Below are 15274 nucleotides of genomic sequence, written 5' to 3'. Positions count from 1 at the left end.
TTTGCTAGTGATGCCAAGTGAATGCACCTGGCACAGTTTTAGTCCTGGATAAATTGAACTGATATGCTGGCCCTTCCCTCTATTGTTTCCACACAGAGAAAGAAAAGCCACTAATTTACTGTAAAAATTCCCAATGTAGAAAACCCACAGTTATGCTTGTATAAGATATTTTTAATTGGTTTCTGCTGCCAGTAACAGATACCAAAATCAAGTTTTGCAGCTCATGGGAATTAACTAAAATAATGTTTCTCTGATGTCAGCATATCAAATAACATAACATAACATTTTCCATACAAAATTACATGTCATATGAAGATATCCTACATTTGACCTTTTTGTGGAAGAGAGATAATCTGAATTTCACTCTAATATCTGTTTGTCTGAAGGTAAAGGACAGTTCTAAGCCTTACACAAACACCTTTTCTGCACTTGGCTGTCATGATAGCCATGAAACAAATGTAATGAATTTAATTTGTTAAGGGATCAAGTAACTTCAAAGACAATTTGCAGTATGAGCTTGCTCTGAGAGGCAAGGTATAGCATTAATTTCCTCTCTCCCAACTGAGAATTCTGGAATCACTATCCGCCAGTATTGAAAAATATGTATGAAAAGATAAAGAGTGAGAGAGCTTTCAGAGCAAATTGCACATTTAGGCATTGGTCCTAATGGCTGTGTATATGTAAATTATCTCTAGATACTAAGCAACAATGTATTTATATTTCAGCACAGCTTTCCCATTCTCACCTTTCTCATCTGGAATATTCTGGTGTCTTGAGAATAACAAGTGTGGCCTTCTGCTTAACCATATGAGGTAAGACCAAAATTTTTCACACATTTTCATCCTCATTTATATAGGTCTTCCTTGGACTTGTATGTCATAGTAGTAATCAAACTCCTTAATCTTGTAGATATTTAGAATAAACTGGTGACAGAAAATACAGATGAAAGGAACTTTTCTCACTTCCTTTCTACCTGTGTGGGGAGAAACTCATCTTTAAGCATCCTAAACTTAAGAACTGAAACTGAATGATTCAATAGGGTCAAGAGGACACATCCCATGCATGTCATTCCTGATCACAGATACATGGGATTTAGCATTGCTTAACCTTTGGGATCTGTCCAGCAAAAATAACAACAGCAAAATATAGGCAATACGATTTTTCCAGTAACTTCTGTTTCTGACATAAATTATGTTGTCAGGTTCTAGTTATGAAATTACAATAGAAAAAATATTTTATTTTCACCCATGAAGTCTGTAGGTTTTTCTGTCAAAGAAAGAAATAGAATTGCAAGTAATAAGTACACCTTAGCTACACTCTGAGATGATGAATACTTATCAAACATATGCCTTCTCCAACCCTAAGAACAACTTGATCCTTGGACCCAGAATCAGCCAAAATATCTTTATCACCACCTCCAAGAATCTCGAGTAACAGAGACCTTTTTTCTCCCCTAGCCTACAAAACAGTTCACTCCTCCCCAGTGGTGAATCATCTTTTGACATGAGTGATTCCTTTATGCAGAAGGAACAGCACTTTTTAAGCACTGGGATTATCTGAGTGTATTATACCAAGATGCACTGGAGAGAGAAGCAAGTGCAGCACTGCCTGGGCACTGTTCTGGGAGAGCATTGCATGCAGGCAGGCACACTCCAACCATCCCCACCTGGGCAGGTGGCAGCAGCTCACCTGCCCATCTAACCACTGAAATCTCTTCCTGTACTCTCTTCTCCATAAAACTCTTCTCACACACCCAAACACACTGCTGGGGTGCCACTTTTGTAGCTAATGAGCTTGATGACTGAGGTGGATTGAATCCCCACAGAAATCCTTTGAAGTGCATCTCCCCGTCCCTTGAGCAGGTATAGAAAGAAAACATCTTCACCAGACACTGAAAACCAAAGTGGAAATTCGTAACACCACCCTGTGATATCCACCTTTCTTTCTGTAATCACTGGCTTTCACACTGTACTTCTCACCTTAAACATGGTCCAAAATAACTACCTAAATCTGGGAGTGGAATTACTTACTTGGCAATTGCAAACCTCAGAAGCAGAGATTTAGACTAGCTTCCTTGAGCAGGGCAGCTTTAAGAAGGATTATTGGCTCCACTGACAGAGGCAGAGTAACTAGAAAACTCCTGGGGTTTTTGTGTGAAAGATCAGGCCACCAATGGATTATTTTCTGCTTCCTTTCATTTAACAATAAAAGCAATGAATTTTCTTATCTCCTCCCTATTCAAACACGCTATGAAAACACTTCAGTGGTAAAAAAGATTGTTTCCCCACATCTTACGTCTCTGTCAATGCTCTGCATTTAAGTCATCTAGAACAGAATAACAATTCATATTTTAAAATCTTTCTGTGGAATGGAGAAATCAGCTGGAGAAAATACAGCCTTTAATCCTGAAAAGCAGAGCTCTTCACTGGATTTGAGAATCTGGTGATCAGAATCCATCCCTGACAAAAATAAGTCAAATTCTTTTCTTTTTCCCATTAATTGCACACTTGATAGAGTTTTATCAGTGCAGTACATGACTTTATCTTTACAACATGCAGATTTGCATCACCTAAGTCTTTCTTTTACTGGTTTGTAAGACTACTGCAAATGCAGTTGGACTAAATTATGTAATACTGGGAAGGTCATATAAACCAACCCAAGGACCCCTTCTTCCCCTACATCTATGGTATTTCCAGTATTTTATGTGCAACTTTACTGAGTCTTTCCTTCATTCTATGACGTGACTCTCTGGCTTATGCTATCTTTTCCCTTGGAACTTTATTTGCACCACGCATTCTTTCCAGCTGAGTATTTCCTGTAAGGAAAGGTGCCCCTGCAGATAAATTAGGTACTTTCTATCTCAGCTTTCTCCTCACAGTAAGAAAGGCAAAAAAGTAATAGGAGTAGAACATTTTTTGTATCAACATTTTTACTTATCTTTGGATCTGTTGTAGCATCATCTAGAGAAGCATTCAACCTTTCTCCCAGTCTTAACATCTTTGTGAGCTAAAGATAAAAGTTGCTTCACTTCTGAGTGAACTTGAACTTTTGAGAACTTCAAGAACAGGGAAAAAAGTTGTATCAAGTGTAAAGAAAGAATATATCTAGAGCTGGCATGAAAGTATTCATTCAATCTCTCTAAAGTGGATGGCAGTAGTATATACAGAAACCATTATTTCAGTAAATTGATTCATCTCACTATTTTATTGAACCATATCCAGACCATTACGGCCCTGTTTCAAATGAAATCCTTGTAGCTCAACATGTCATGCTAAAAGATGACATTTTAAATAGGAAACTATTTAACAGATTTTCAAAGAGAAGACAGGCTCTGTTTTGGCTGTGCTGTGACTACAGCACTGAGTGGAGGGAAGATTGTGGGTTAAAATCAGCAGTATACATATTTTACTTTTACTTTACATACCATCTCCTTTAGTCCAGGGATAAACACAGAGTCGCTGCTGAAGGAGCTGAATTAACTTTTGGAATAGATGAGAACAGAACCATATTGCCCTGAGCTCCCAACAGTCAGAGTGGCTGCATTATGTCTTGTGTAGCAAGCTCAGTACCCTGGCAATATCTCGTTACTCCCTTCATCTACTGCCATGTTTCATTGCTGAAATCCCTGGCTGCTGGCAGTATTGGATCACTAAAAGGAACGCTGAGTTCTGTTTTGCTCCTACAGTACTAATTCCCAGGCTCTCCATTTTGTATCCAAACTCTTTTTTACTGAGTAATTAACTTCATTAATTCTGTTCTTTTAGTTGCTTACTTCTAATTTCAAAAAGTCATCAAAAACTGATAGCGTTGAGTTTTACCAAAAAAATGGTTCGAAAAGATTCCACATTTTTCAGGTGACAGCAATGAAGTCAATACCAGCATCCATAGATAAACTCCATCAAGGTTGAAGGTAACAAAAAAGGACAAATAAAAGTGGCTTAGCTGAGGAGCACCATAAAGCAAACTTACAAAATCAAGCCGACAGGAAGCATATGCACACAGATTTGTGCAATGCAGTGTAAGATACTGCAAAGGAACAGTGTTACTTATGAGCCCATAAGACGTCTCATAAAGCTACCTGAGCCCCAAAAGCAGCTGGCCTTTTATTATGACAGCACGGACAGGACTTTGGAGAATATTAAGAATTATAAAGAGATTAGAGTACTCCTACTTTTCCCATCAGGATACTCAACCTACTAGAGAAACATGGTATGGGATAAGAAAGTTCTGATTCTGTGATGATCAGAAAATATTTGCATCATTGACAAAAAAGAATAACTCTGATGGCTTCATAAAGAGCCACCTCTATTTAAACAGTAAGATAAGGATTGTCCCAGTTTCCATCCTATTATTGCAATTCCCAGGGCTGAAGTTTCTCACATAAATAATTAAAAACCTCCATTAAAAATGCTGTCTGCATTGTTTCAGAGAAGAGAGTTATTGCATTTCATGGTAGATTTGTGCTCTCGAAGATACCTCACCCTTGAGGAAAGCCAGGGTTTTAATTTTTAAAGTTAGAAATTCCTTCCAGGCATGCTGTGTTTCCTTGTAAACATGCTAGACCACTTAACTAGCTCACTAACTACTCAACTCTATTTTTCTGAGGCATTTAATTTAAAAGCAATGACACGATGTTTGAGTATTTTATTACGTACATCTTTTCAATAAACAGCACCTTGACCTTGTAGAATCAGGCAATATAGTGAGTTAAATAATAAATGGGAACAGCATGAGCCAGAAATTAAGCAGTAAATAAATAAGTGAAAGAACTGTTAAAGGTCATGGTGAGAGGGATTGAATCCCATTCTTTCCCTTTTAAGCCCTTGTGAGTAAATACTGAGGATAAATACACCTAAAGGAAAATGTATAGCTTCAGAGAATGATGCATTTTTCATCCTTAATGAGATTTCATAGTGATGAGATGATCTTAGTAGTAGGAGGTTTCCAAAAGCATGAAGGGGAATGGGAGAAAAGACATGTCATCCAGCCACCAGTGGATGAGAAAACCCCCCTAAAATATTTAAAGAATGGTTTCCTTAAACTATCTACTGTGATGAAAGATATAGCAACTGCAGGTGCAGTGTCAATAGCTGCATTCAGAACACTTGAGAAGTCAGGTCAAATATTAAGTGAAGACATGAGGTTTTTCTGGCACCTCATTCTTGATAGCTGACAGCTTTGCCCTGTCAATCTAAAGGAACAACAAGGAAACCTCTAGAAGTCCTTGTGATATCTACCATCTCCACTGTGAAGGTCAAAAGATCAAATCCAGCGCCAAATGTGAGCCTTAAACCAAAGAGAATAGAGTTTAAAATTGAAAGAGATTGAGTTTCTCTATACCCCAGCAGATTGCAGACCAGCAAGTGTATCATTTAGCAGATCTAAAGATGACTCTTTCAGAGATGTTGCTGTTAATATAAAGTAAATGATCAATGCTCTGTAAAAACAGTACTCCTGCTCTTTCACATCTCTTTGCAAGGAGAAACTTAAAGCAAACTGAAAATAATCCTACTTTTACACTAAGAACTTTAACTTACAAACTCATGGAATTAATTGAAACTGAAAATCCAATCTGAGACAAGCTTCAAATAATGCTCAAATATAGTTTAAATGTAGATGATCTTCTAGCACTGTGCATTTAAACTTCAGACCTGTTTGTTTCTTTAACTATCACCCATAATTACGTGGCTGTAACTCAAAGTGCCCTGCATCTTCTTGAAGACAAAAAGAAAATGCACTCAATATAAATGCCGGGTGAGATGTTTTCTCTGCTACTTCAACTACATCATTAACAATAAGAGAATTTCCAAATGTTACATTTATAACAGAATTCTATTAAGTTCTCCATCAAATACTACAGTAGTCTCCAGATACATAGCCTTTTTGTGAAACTGTAACATTGTCAATCCCTACCTGTAGTCAGTATTCAGCTCCTTTTTTCCACTTTCCCATCTTCATCCACACTCCCATCGTGTTTCTTCCTGATCCACCCCATCCCAGGATGCCAGGGATACTGGCATCCCAGGATGCTTCTACTCTGAGCAGAGGCAGCTGCAATTTTTTTAAAAATACATGTCTGGAAACCTGGGTGACCATGCAGACTCCTTCTCCCTTTAATGCATTACTGTCTTTCATCTCTAGCCCTTGGTTTATATGAAATCTGTCTACTCAGATCTTCCTCTCAGCTGACAGGAAATCATTACATATCACACCAGTAAATGGGAAAAAAATAAAGGTTAATTTAATCACCGACCAAGATTCCCAGAACAGCTGAATTCTGCTTTTGATCCTTTCATATGAGTGAAAGGTTCTGGGAATGAGTCTAGCTTATGTGACCACTGATCTCGAACCAGATGGAAATGTACAGTGATCTGTACATCTCAGTATTATCAAAGTCATTGAAAAGCACAAAAAAAAAAAATCATTGAAGAATTTAATTAGACTTCTACTTGTTGTTGAAGGTCAGTTTCCTTTCTTTTTCTAATTTTACAAAAAGAAGACTGTCCCAAAACCAATGGATAAAAGCAGATAGCCATGATTTCAGATCCGTCTCTTTATTCCATGTTTGAATGAATCTCATACTGCATAAACAGATCCTGCTGTTACAACTACTACTTAAAAAAACCTCTTCACCTGCTTTATTGTGTTGCTCTAGCAAAAAGGAATACGCTAGAGATAGTTGAACTGGAGCTGGATCAGTACCTGTAAGCTTGGTAGTGCAAGCAGAAAATCGCCAGCATTTTAAAGGCTTCACTCCTTTTTCTTCTGATTTTTGACCTGCCTTCTGAAGTCACTCAGCTGGTTTCTCCCTTCTCCCAGGATAGATGAAGGATTCTTGGCCCTCTTTTTTCCTTTAAAAAAAGACTTTGTGTCATGTAGCTGTGCTGTTCTGTGTATCCCACCAGATAACAAATGCCATGCTCCACGCTCCTGCTGAACCACCCACACTCTTAATAAGACCATGAAAGTTTTGGATATTTGAATCTACTGACAAGGCAAGTTTTATTTGTTATCATATTAACAAACACTTCAGACCTGACAAAGACTCCACCTTGCACAGTGGAAATCTTCACTCCTAGTCTCATGAAAAAGGTCTTGACTCAGCTTCAGCTAATCAGCAGAGATTTGGAACCTCTCTGTGAGCACTGTTAGCCTCTGACTTCAGCCCAGCCTGGCAAATAATCAAGGAAGATCTTAGGGGTCAATATCATTGTCATACAGATAACCATTAGGGATGAATATTAGTCTCAATTTGTCTCTTTGTGAAAGTAAAAATATTCAGTGCTTAGTTCAGACTTCAGTATCTGGAGAAGAAAAGTGAAAACTAGACTTGACGAAGAACTACAAAAATATCCTCAGCTCCAGATTTACCAGCTTGCCTAAGGACCTTCTCCTTACAACACCACAAAGTGTGGTACGTTTCTCTGTGATTTCTAGGCAACAATAAGCTCAGAGGAGGACAAACATCTGCAGATCCACACAGCATACCTGGTGTGCAGAAAACAAATGCCCACAGTCCCAAATCACAGCAGAAATGCACTTGGTTCAATTTATCCGTGACATGCTGGCCCTGCTTCTCATCCTGGGAAGTCAGTCTTCTCTTCTACACATAAATAATACATCATCTACATACTGTGTTATGGAGATGCTGCCCAAATGCAATTAATTTCATAAGACCCAAATTCACACCTTTTTCCCAGTGTGAGAGCAGCTGCTGCCACAGCTAAAGTATCTCAGAAGAGCCTCTGAGTGATGAAGCTACAGGATATCCTGAGAAGGACGTTCCCACCCTCATGGTGAGCCTGTAAAATTGCACATTGAGGAAGGAAAAACTCCAAGGTGCCAGAGAGCGAGAGAAATGGAAACTTCATGCAGGATTTAGGCCACAGACTTGGGCAAGGGAAACTAAGCTCAGGGTGCAACCCCCTCTAAGCTTCATACATGAGACATTACACTCTCAGTGGATGAAGACAAGAAGTGTCTGGGAGCTAGAAGGAGAGCTCCGGGTCTTTCACCTGAAGTAGGGAGGACTCTGATGCTATTCTCTTATGCCAAAGACACTCATCATCACTAAACAAATGCTGTTCCTTATAGACTACATGAGAAAAACAGATACCTAAAATAGGTGACTGGTGTTTTCCCTCTGCACATATCAGAGAGACCTTTCTCATTCTCTTGATGAGGCAAGGTGCTTGCTTTAGGAGGCTTTTTAGGTGAAACAGTGCTCCAGTTTGCTCCATATCAAGTATCTGGATAGGCAGACTGGATTGCAGCTTTACTTTCAAATCCTTTTTCAGCAGTGCTAGGCATCAAATTCTCTTCCTTTGTACAGACTCTTCTCATATCACCAGAGATCTTAAAGCAGCATAACTGAAGCAGGTGGAAGATCTAAAAAGAATCAACATATGTGAAAAATAAATACTGAAATAGTAAATAGAAATAGTAAATATTGAAAAAAACCCCAAACAAATCAACAAAGCAGACTGTTTAATTCTTTTAGTTTAATCTTCTCTCACATATCACACTTTCTGTCCTTTCCAAATGATATTTCATACAGCCTGGTAAGCTGGATTCAGAGTCTTCTGATTTACTCTGAATGAAAATATGACTTGCTCTCTTCAATGTATGTGACAAGGGAAACTGCACCTCTACAGCATTTGCAAAGGAGGGGGATTTTATTTTTGTCTTACAGTCAAAGGAACTATGACTAACATTTAGCTAATGTTTACAGAGTGCTTTGATGCTCTGACATGCTGAATTTATGGGACAATGCAGTGTTTCTGTGAGGCCTTTTCATGCAATTTTTGCCAAGATATCTTCACTAACAGCTTGTAACTATCTTAACTTGTGCTGTAGCACTATCTTCAGCTACTCTTTGGCCAACATAGAGAATTTGGAAAGTTTGACAAGACACATGGACAGAGAAACAAGCTTGAATCCAAAACAGTGCTGATTTTTTACTTTTAAAGAACCAGAACACTGTTATTTCATGATAACTGATTACAGCTGCACTTTTCCCATTGGTTTTATTTGCAAAACCTTAATCCCTTGCACTGTTGCTCTTCTTGTTTTAAAGACTGGTGACTGTTGTATTAATCCCTGAGACTTTATGTTCCATCTAGCAATGACTTTTACTGCACTATCTTTAAGGAAATTAATAGTCTCAAATTCTGCATTTCAGGTAATAAAACCTTAGCAGCGTGAGACTTCTGGCATGAACTTCAGACACCTTTTCTATTCCTGAGGGAGAAAAATTATGATTTGCATTCACATTAACATTTTGAAAGTTTTAAATGGTGTTTACAAGGTATGGATAAGCAATTATATGTACTCATTTTTCAGGTTTTCTCAACGAGTGTTAGAACATTAAACAAGCTAACTTCAGTCTTTACCATTTGCCAGTAAAATTTGTGATTGTAATGGAATTTTCCATCATTTTGGCCATCTATTAGAAGTTAAACTGACTTAAATTATGAAGAAGGCTTCCCTTGAAGAATCACTTTTATGTAAATTTTCTATGGAATGCTTTTGAAAGAGGCAAAAAATCAGTTTCCTGACATGTAGCACTCTGTAGCAGCTCAAATATGTTTCATGAAGCCTCGTGTAGCCCTTTCTACATGCAGCAAGAGAAGGGTAAACTCTAAGAAACCTTCTCTGTTCTACTACTTACTTATCACTTCATGGTCAATCAAACTGCTGGACACCAAAGCTTAGCACCACCTAGGAATCTCATCCTCCCTCTTCTATAACCCACTGAAGTTACAGCATGAAAGGGGACCCTAGAGGGGATTAAATATATTTGATACTTAAGGAGTAATTATGTGGGATAATTGTTAGTGCCCTGTGGGACCTGGGATTCCATGTCTGTTTTGTTATGAAGCCCACAATTTGCTATAGCATTAAGCCCCACTGTCTCAGCTTTCACTCTAACAGAATGGACAGGAAAATCTTCAAAAAACAGTGATGAGAGCACCAAAATGGACCAGATTTTTTTGTTGTTGTTGTGCGTTTGAATCTTAGGGTTGATAGAAATTCTGGTAAAATATTTTTGTTCCTGTTTAAAGCATTCACATTGTTTCCCCACATGGCTTCACAGCTGTCTAGTAATGCAAATTCTCATTCAGGAGCCTTTCTCTTAGTGAGTGCTGGTACAGGGTTTCCCTTCTCTTTCCAGAACACACACCTAAGTCTTACTGACAGCTAAGGTACTCTGCTTTTGACTCAAATCCAGCTGAGAAGTGAGCTCATTTTCAGAAGCTAAGGACAAAAAGACAGTGACCTTGTAAGCCTGACTCTTTAGGAATCATGCTAAGAATATTAGCAATATTAAAAGTAGCACGAGAAAGCTTGAAAATACGAATACTATCAAGTAACTAAAGTGTTTATATAGCCAGTAGAAAGCTCAAACCAATAGCTGAGAAGTTTGTTTCCTTGCAGATTGTGTTAGCAGGAAAGAAAACAAAAACTTTTTCCCATATAAAATTCAAATAAAATTTTCTTTCCTCTTCAGATGACCTTACTGTAAAGAACAAAATGTCCAACTCTCCTTTGATCTCTTCTGTAGCATACTTATGTATTCAGAGAAAAAAAATTCTTTGGTCCTCTGAAAGTAGAAATTGTTAGGACAATTTTAATAGAATTAAATTTGTTAGGACAAATTAAATTGAATACTTAACTGATTAATGCAGAGAGGATGGTACTGACTATAATTATTCGGTTCATGTTTGATCATTGAGATGTCAGATGAATGTAATATAAAATTTGAGCTCCTCTTTTACCTGAAGAGGATTCTTGGTATTTATCATAAAACCCAGTGTCTTAACTTCTATTTACAATGATGGGGGGAAAATTTGCTTTCAGAGGACTCCATAATTAAGCACTAATAGTAGAGGCTTTCTTTCTTTCTTTGTAGCTAAATAAAAAGAATGTATTACTGCATCAGGAATATTCTGAAGGCAGTTAATGTTTTATGTGTAGTTGGTCCTGATGTAGGTAGTAGAATTTACATATGAAAAATCATTTGATGTCTTGATAGTTTTCAAGTTTCTACTTGTGCTTTACAACATTACAACACTACATGCTCAGCTGCAGAAGACAAATTTTGAACATCAGTCCCAGATGATTTTCTAGATTCTGAAGTTGTGAAACATCACTTTAGTCTCTGTAATATCTAAAACACTGGTCTCTGCAATATCTAAAACACTGAGTCTGGGTAGTAGTCAATAATCATACTATTAACTAATTTTTTCTTATGCTGTCATTAATTCCACCAACATGACTGTGACCTTCAAAGAAATGTCATCTCAGTGACTTCACAATTCTGCAGTGGATTACAAGTTGCAGCCAATAGCTGGAAATGTCAAATTTCCTGTTTCTGCAACATTTGTAGCAGACTGAACTACAGTCTAGAGTTGGGAAAAGCTGGCCTGTTTCTCACTTTGGTGAAGAAAGAAAACCTTTGCTAGAAGCAGCTAGATACTTGCGTGATAATCTTTGAAAAGTCTTCAGAGTTATCAGCTTGTTTAAAACAGACAAGACATCTCTGGTTTGGATATAAATATTTCATAACCAGGAAAGATCTTAGATGTAACACATTTGGACTGACTGCATTCAGTGCTTTTAGTTATAATAATGCTACTTTCATTTGGTCAAATATGAATGCTTATGACAATTTTGCATTTGTTCTATGTGGGTGAGAGAATTGGATGCCTATCTATTAAAATGTGTGAGCTTGAAGATCTGAAGAAGATTATAAAGGTGGTTTGCAGGTGTCCCTCCTTTCTTCTACAATGATACTATTCAATACAATTTATTAGTTGCTTAGAGATCCACATATTTGCCATAGACTTTGCCCGTCTTTCCAGCCTCCAGTACTGACTGGTATCTTTCTGCCCACTAGGTACTGTTTCAGAAAGAAGAGATGTAATACAGAAATGTAAGAATTTATATTCTGTTCTTCTACATAGTTACACTCTGCTTAGGAAAAAAAAAAATAGAGAGAAAAAAGAAGTTAACTTTCAGTTAAATAACCAAGGGAAAAGTCTTCAAGAGATACCATTTATAAAAGAAATGCTAGCAGAAACACTTGACTGCGTGGCTAAAATGACTAGATAGTCATTTGAATGTAAACATTGCTCATTTCTTGAGATCACTCAGACTTTCAGGTTATTAGTTTTGGAGTCAAACACATTTTAAAGGTGGGCAATGGAACATAGACTTACTCCAAAGTCTTTTGTGATGTTTCTGTGCTCCCTTGGAATAAAATTTTCAGAGGCTGGAGGCTCAAAATCTCACAATAACAATGTTCACAAAGGAAAGATACTCCAAATTTCTACACTTAGCTACCCAACACTAAGGCCTCTGTCCAGAAATTATTAACTTTTCTTCCAGATTGTTACAAAATACTGAAGACTATTGTTGAAGGCAAGATAAGGAGATTTTAGAAATATAGAAAAAAATCTGTCTTGTGATGTCCTAGAGAAACAGTGAGAAAAAAGAATAGGATTTAAGCTAAGGATTTACTAAAAATAAGAGGCCATCATGTAATGATCTTGTGAATGAGCAGTGGAGAATTGCTGCACTTGCCTGACTGGACTTATGTCCTGGGACTTATGAAAGCTATCATCCTGTTTCAGATGGCTATGCTTATCTACACATTTAACATGCCTCTTCCTTCTATCCTACATCATACCACAACGACTTCCCTAGAGTTTTCTTGACCTTAAAGAGACACCATTGTTTATATCCAAGCCTTTTGATCCTGAGCAGCATCTGTTAGGCTAAACAAGTTAAGCTCCATCAATCTGACACAACAGCTCTAGCTTTTCCAATAACACGGGATTTCATTCATTCTGAAAAATGGGATTATACCTTACGTGCCTTAAGCTAAAAATAAACAAGCTCAAATGCATGTTATTTTCTCCTTTTGACAGTACAATTGAGCAACAAGCTTATTAATTTTACAGATATTCTGACCACTGAAGACAAAGGAAAGCCATCTGATAAATTCTTTGCCGTTTGAGCCCTTGGGGCAGATACCTAACTTCCTCTTCTTATTTTCTTTTCCCCCCTGAAAAATGGGTTATTCCCTGTATAGATTCTTTATATTATCAATAATAAATGCTTTGTATAGCTTTACATGTATATGCAGTGGACATAATAATCAGAAAGGTAATAACCACAATACTAGGCTGGATTTGAGTGACTGTAAAAGAACAAAATAAATGAACTTTAAATTTGTGTGTTACTGCTAGTAGTAACTCAATAGCAGCTGAAAGAAAGACTTGAGGCTTACAGCAATACACATAGCTAGGGTCAGAGCCCATCAATAGATGGAAATTGTGGGGGCAGAATAATAACTTGAGCAATATAACATTTGAATGCTAATCGAAACTGCATCAGCTCATGTCCAGAATACTTAGAAACTATCTAACTATGATGGATGATGATGAAGCCCAGGAATTAGGAAGATATGACTACTGACTCCATCATGTTTATCAGTATCTCTGCTTTCATATGATGTGCAGGCTTAGGTGTTCCAGTAAATCTGATGGCACTAGTTGATGAATTTACCTCTGACAGATGGTTCTGCTGACATTAAAACAAGTGAGAGCTTTATGGGTTTTTGTCTGGTATGCAATGTCATTTGAAAGGATTCTGATTATCACTCTTTATTTCCATACCACTTCTCTTTCACTTTGCCCTGAGTATCCTCAGATTGTGGTTTTCATTGTTGTTGTTCATGATTGCTGTTGGATTGCAGAACTATGAACTGGAGTCACCAAAGAGTTTGTCTAGAGATGTCACAGCTCATGCATTTTTAATCATAGATGTTAATGGCAGAAATCATATTTTAAACAGAGAACATAAACAAGAGCTAGGAGGAATGCAATATCTTATCCAATGTGAAGAACAAAAAAAAGATGTATGAAGTAAAAGTCATAAAATTGGGAAGAAATCAGAGATATTAGTTAAATCCATCTCTTGTGAGGTTTAATCAATTATCTTTACCTCAATGTTGTCTTCTTTCCCAATTTGATACTCACAATTTCTACTTTCATCCAGATAACCTTTCTTCAAAATCTGTTCAGTGTCATAATCTACCAAAAGTCCTGTGCTGTGCTCTTTTCAAGTTTGGAGCTGGATTTCCTAGATTCTGTGCATTCCCCAAGGTTATTGAAAGGTCATCTTTTTATATTAAAATGTATGTGGAAAGTGAAAAACCTGTTCCTGAGAATATTCTGAGCAAGTCAATTGCAGTTCAAACATATTTCTGTAGAGTCCTCATGAACAATGGTTCTGGCTGTTTATGGGTTCCTAAATCTATTTTGCAATGTTGGAGATAAGAGGTATCATGTGTAAATGTAATAATGTGATTACTTATTTCTGGGAATATACCCAGTTAAAGTCAGTTTAACATCCATCATCCTGTCTGCTTACCAACACAGGTTTCCTTGAACGTGTTGGTCCATTGCTCATGTCCCTTCATGGGCTTATACCCAGCTTGAGTTCAGTGTTCAAAGAAGCTGTGTTTTCTCTGATGTCAGAATGTCTTAAAGGGATGATTGATGTTTGCTACCTGTGAGAGTGTCTTGACCACCAGAAGAGCTTCTATGATGAGTCCTGCCACCAATCAGTGAAATAGAGCACAGGATGATTCCCTAAGGAATAATATATAAATTAGGAATGGAACAAATTTTATTCACCTAAGACAGAATGACCCTTTAGGTTCTTCCTTGTCGTGTGGTAAACCGTGCATCCATTGCATATACAAAATGTAAACAGCTACTGTCTTCTCATAGACACTTCTGGTGCTGCAAGGGAGCAAGTATGTGTATCAGGGCTCAACCAAATGCCTACATATATGCTCCTCACTCAAATGGATATGCATTATTCACATGGTGGAGTATGCCTTTGGGGAATGCACTTTCAGTCGTAGGATGGAGGATGAACAAACCTCATGGTTCCCAGCCATGCTTGAAGGCTTTTGGGAAAAATAAGAACAGGAAATAGACTGAAGATTGGAAAAAAAAAAAAAATGCCCTGGTGAAAGATATCTTGTTGGAACGCCAGGTTTATATTCCTGATCTACACTGTAGACTAATTCCTGCAAACAACAGGACCATAATACCATGAAACTTGCAACTGGAATCCAAATATTTGCTTCAATTCAATTTTCCTTCAGTGTTTTCCAGTATTTGTGCAGAGTTCAGCAATTCATTTTCAAGCATATACATAAATACAACTAGATAAATCTGTGTACTCATCAAGCTAT

The sequence above is a fragment of the Pseudopodoces humilis genome, chromosome 2 (genome assembly GCF_049639895.1).
Source record: "Pseudopodoces humilis isolate 2021_Gansu_Grassland_sample_001 chromosome 2, ASM4963989v1, whole genome shotgun sequence".
NCBI lineage: Eukaryota > Metazoa > Chordata > Aves > Passeriformes > Paridae > Pseudopodoces > Pseudopodoces humilis.
This window is presented reverse-complemented; position numbering follows the sequence as displayed.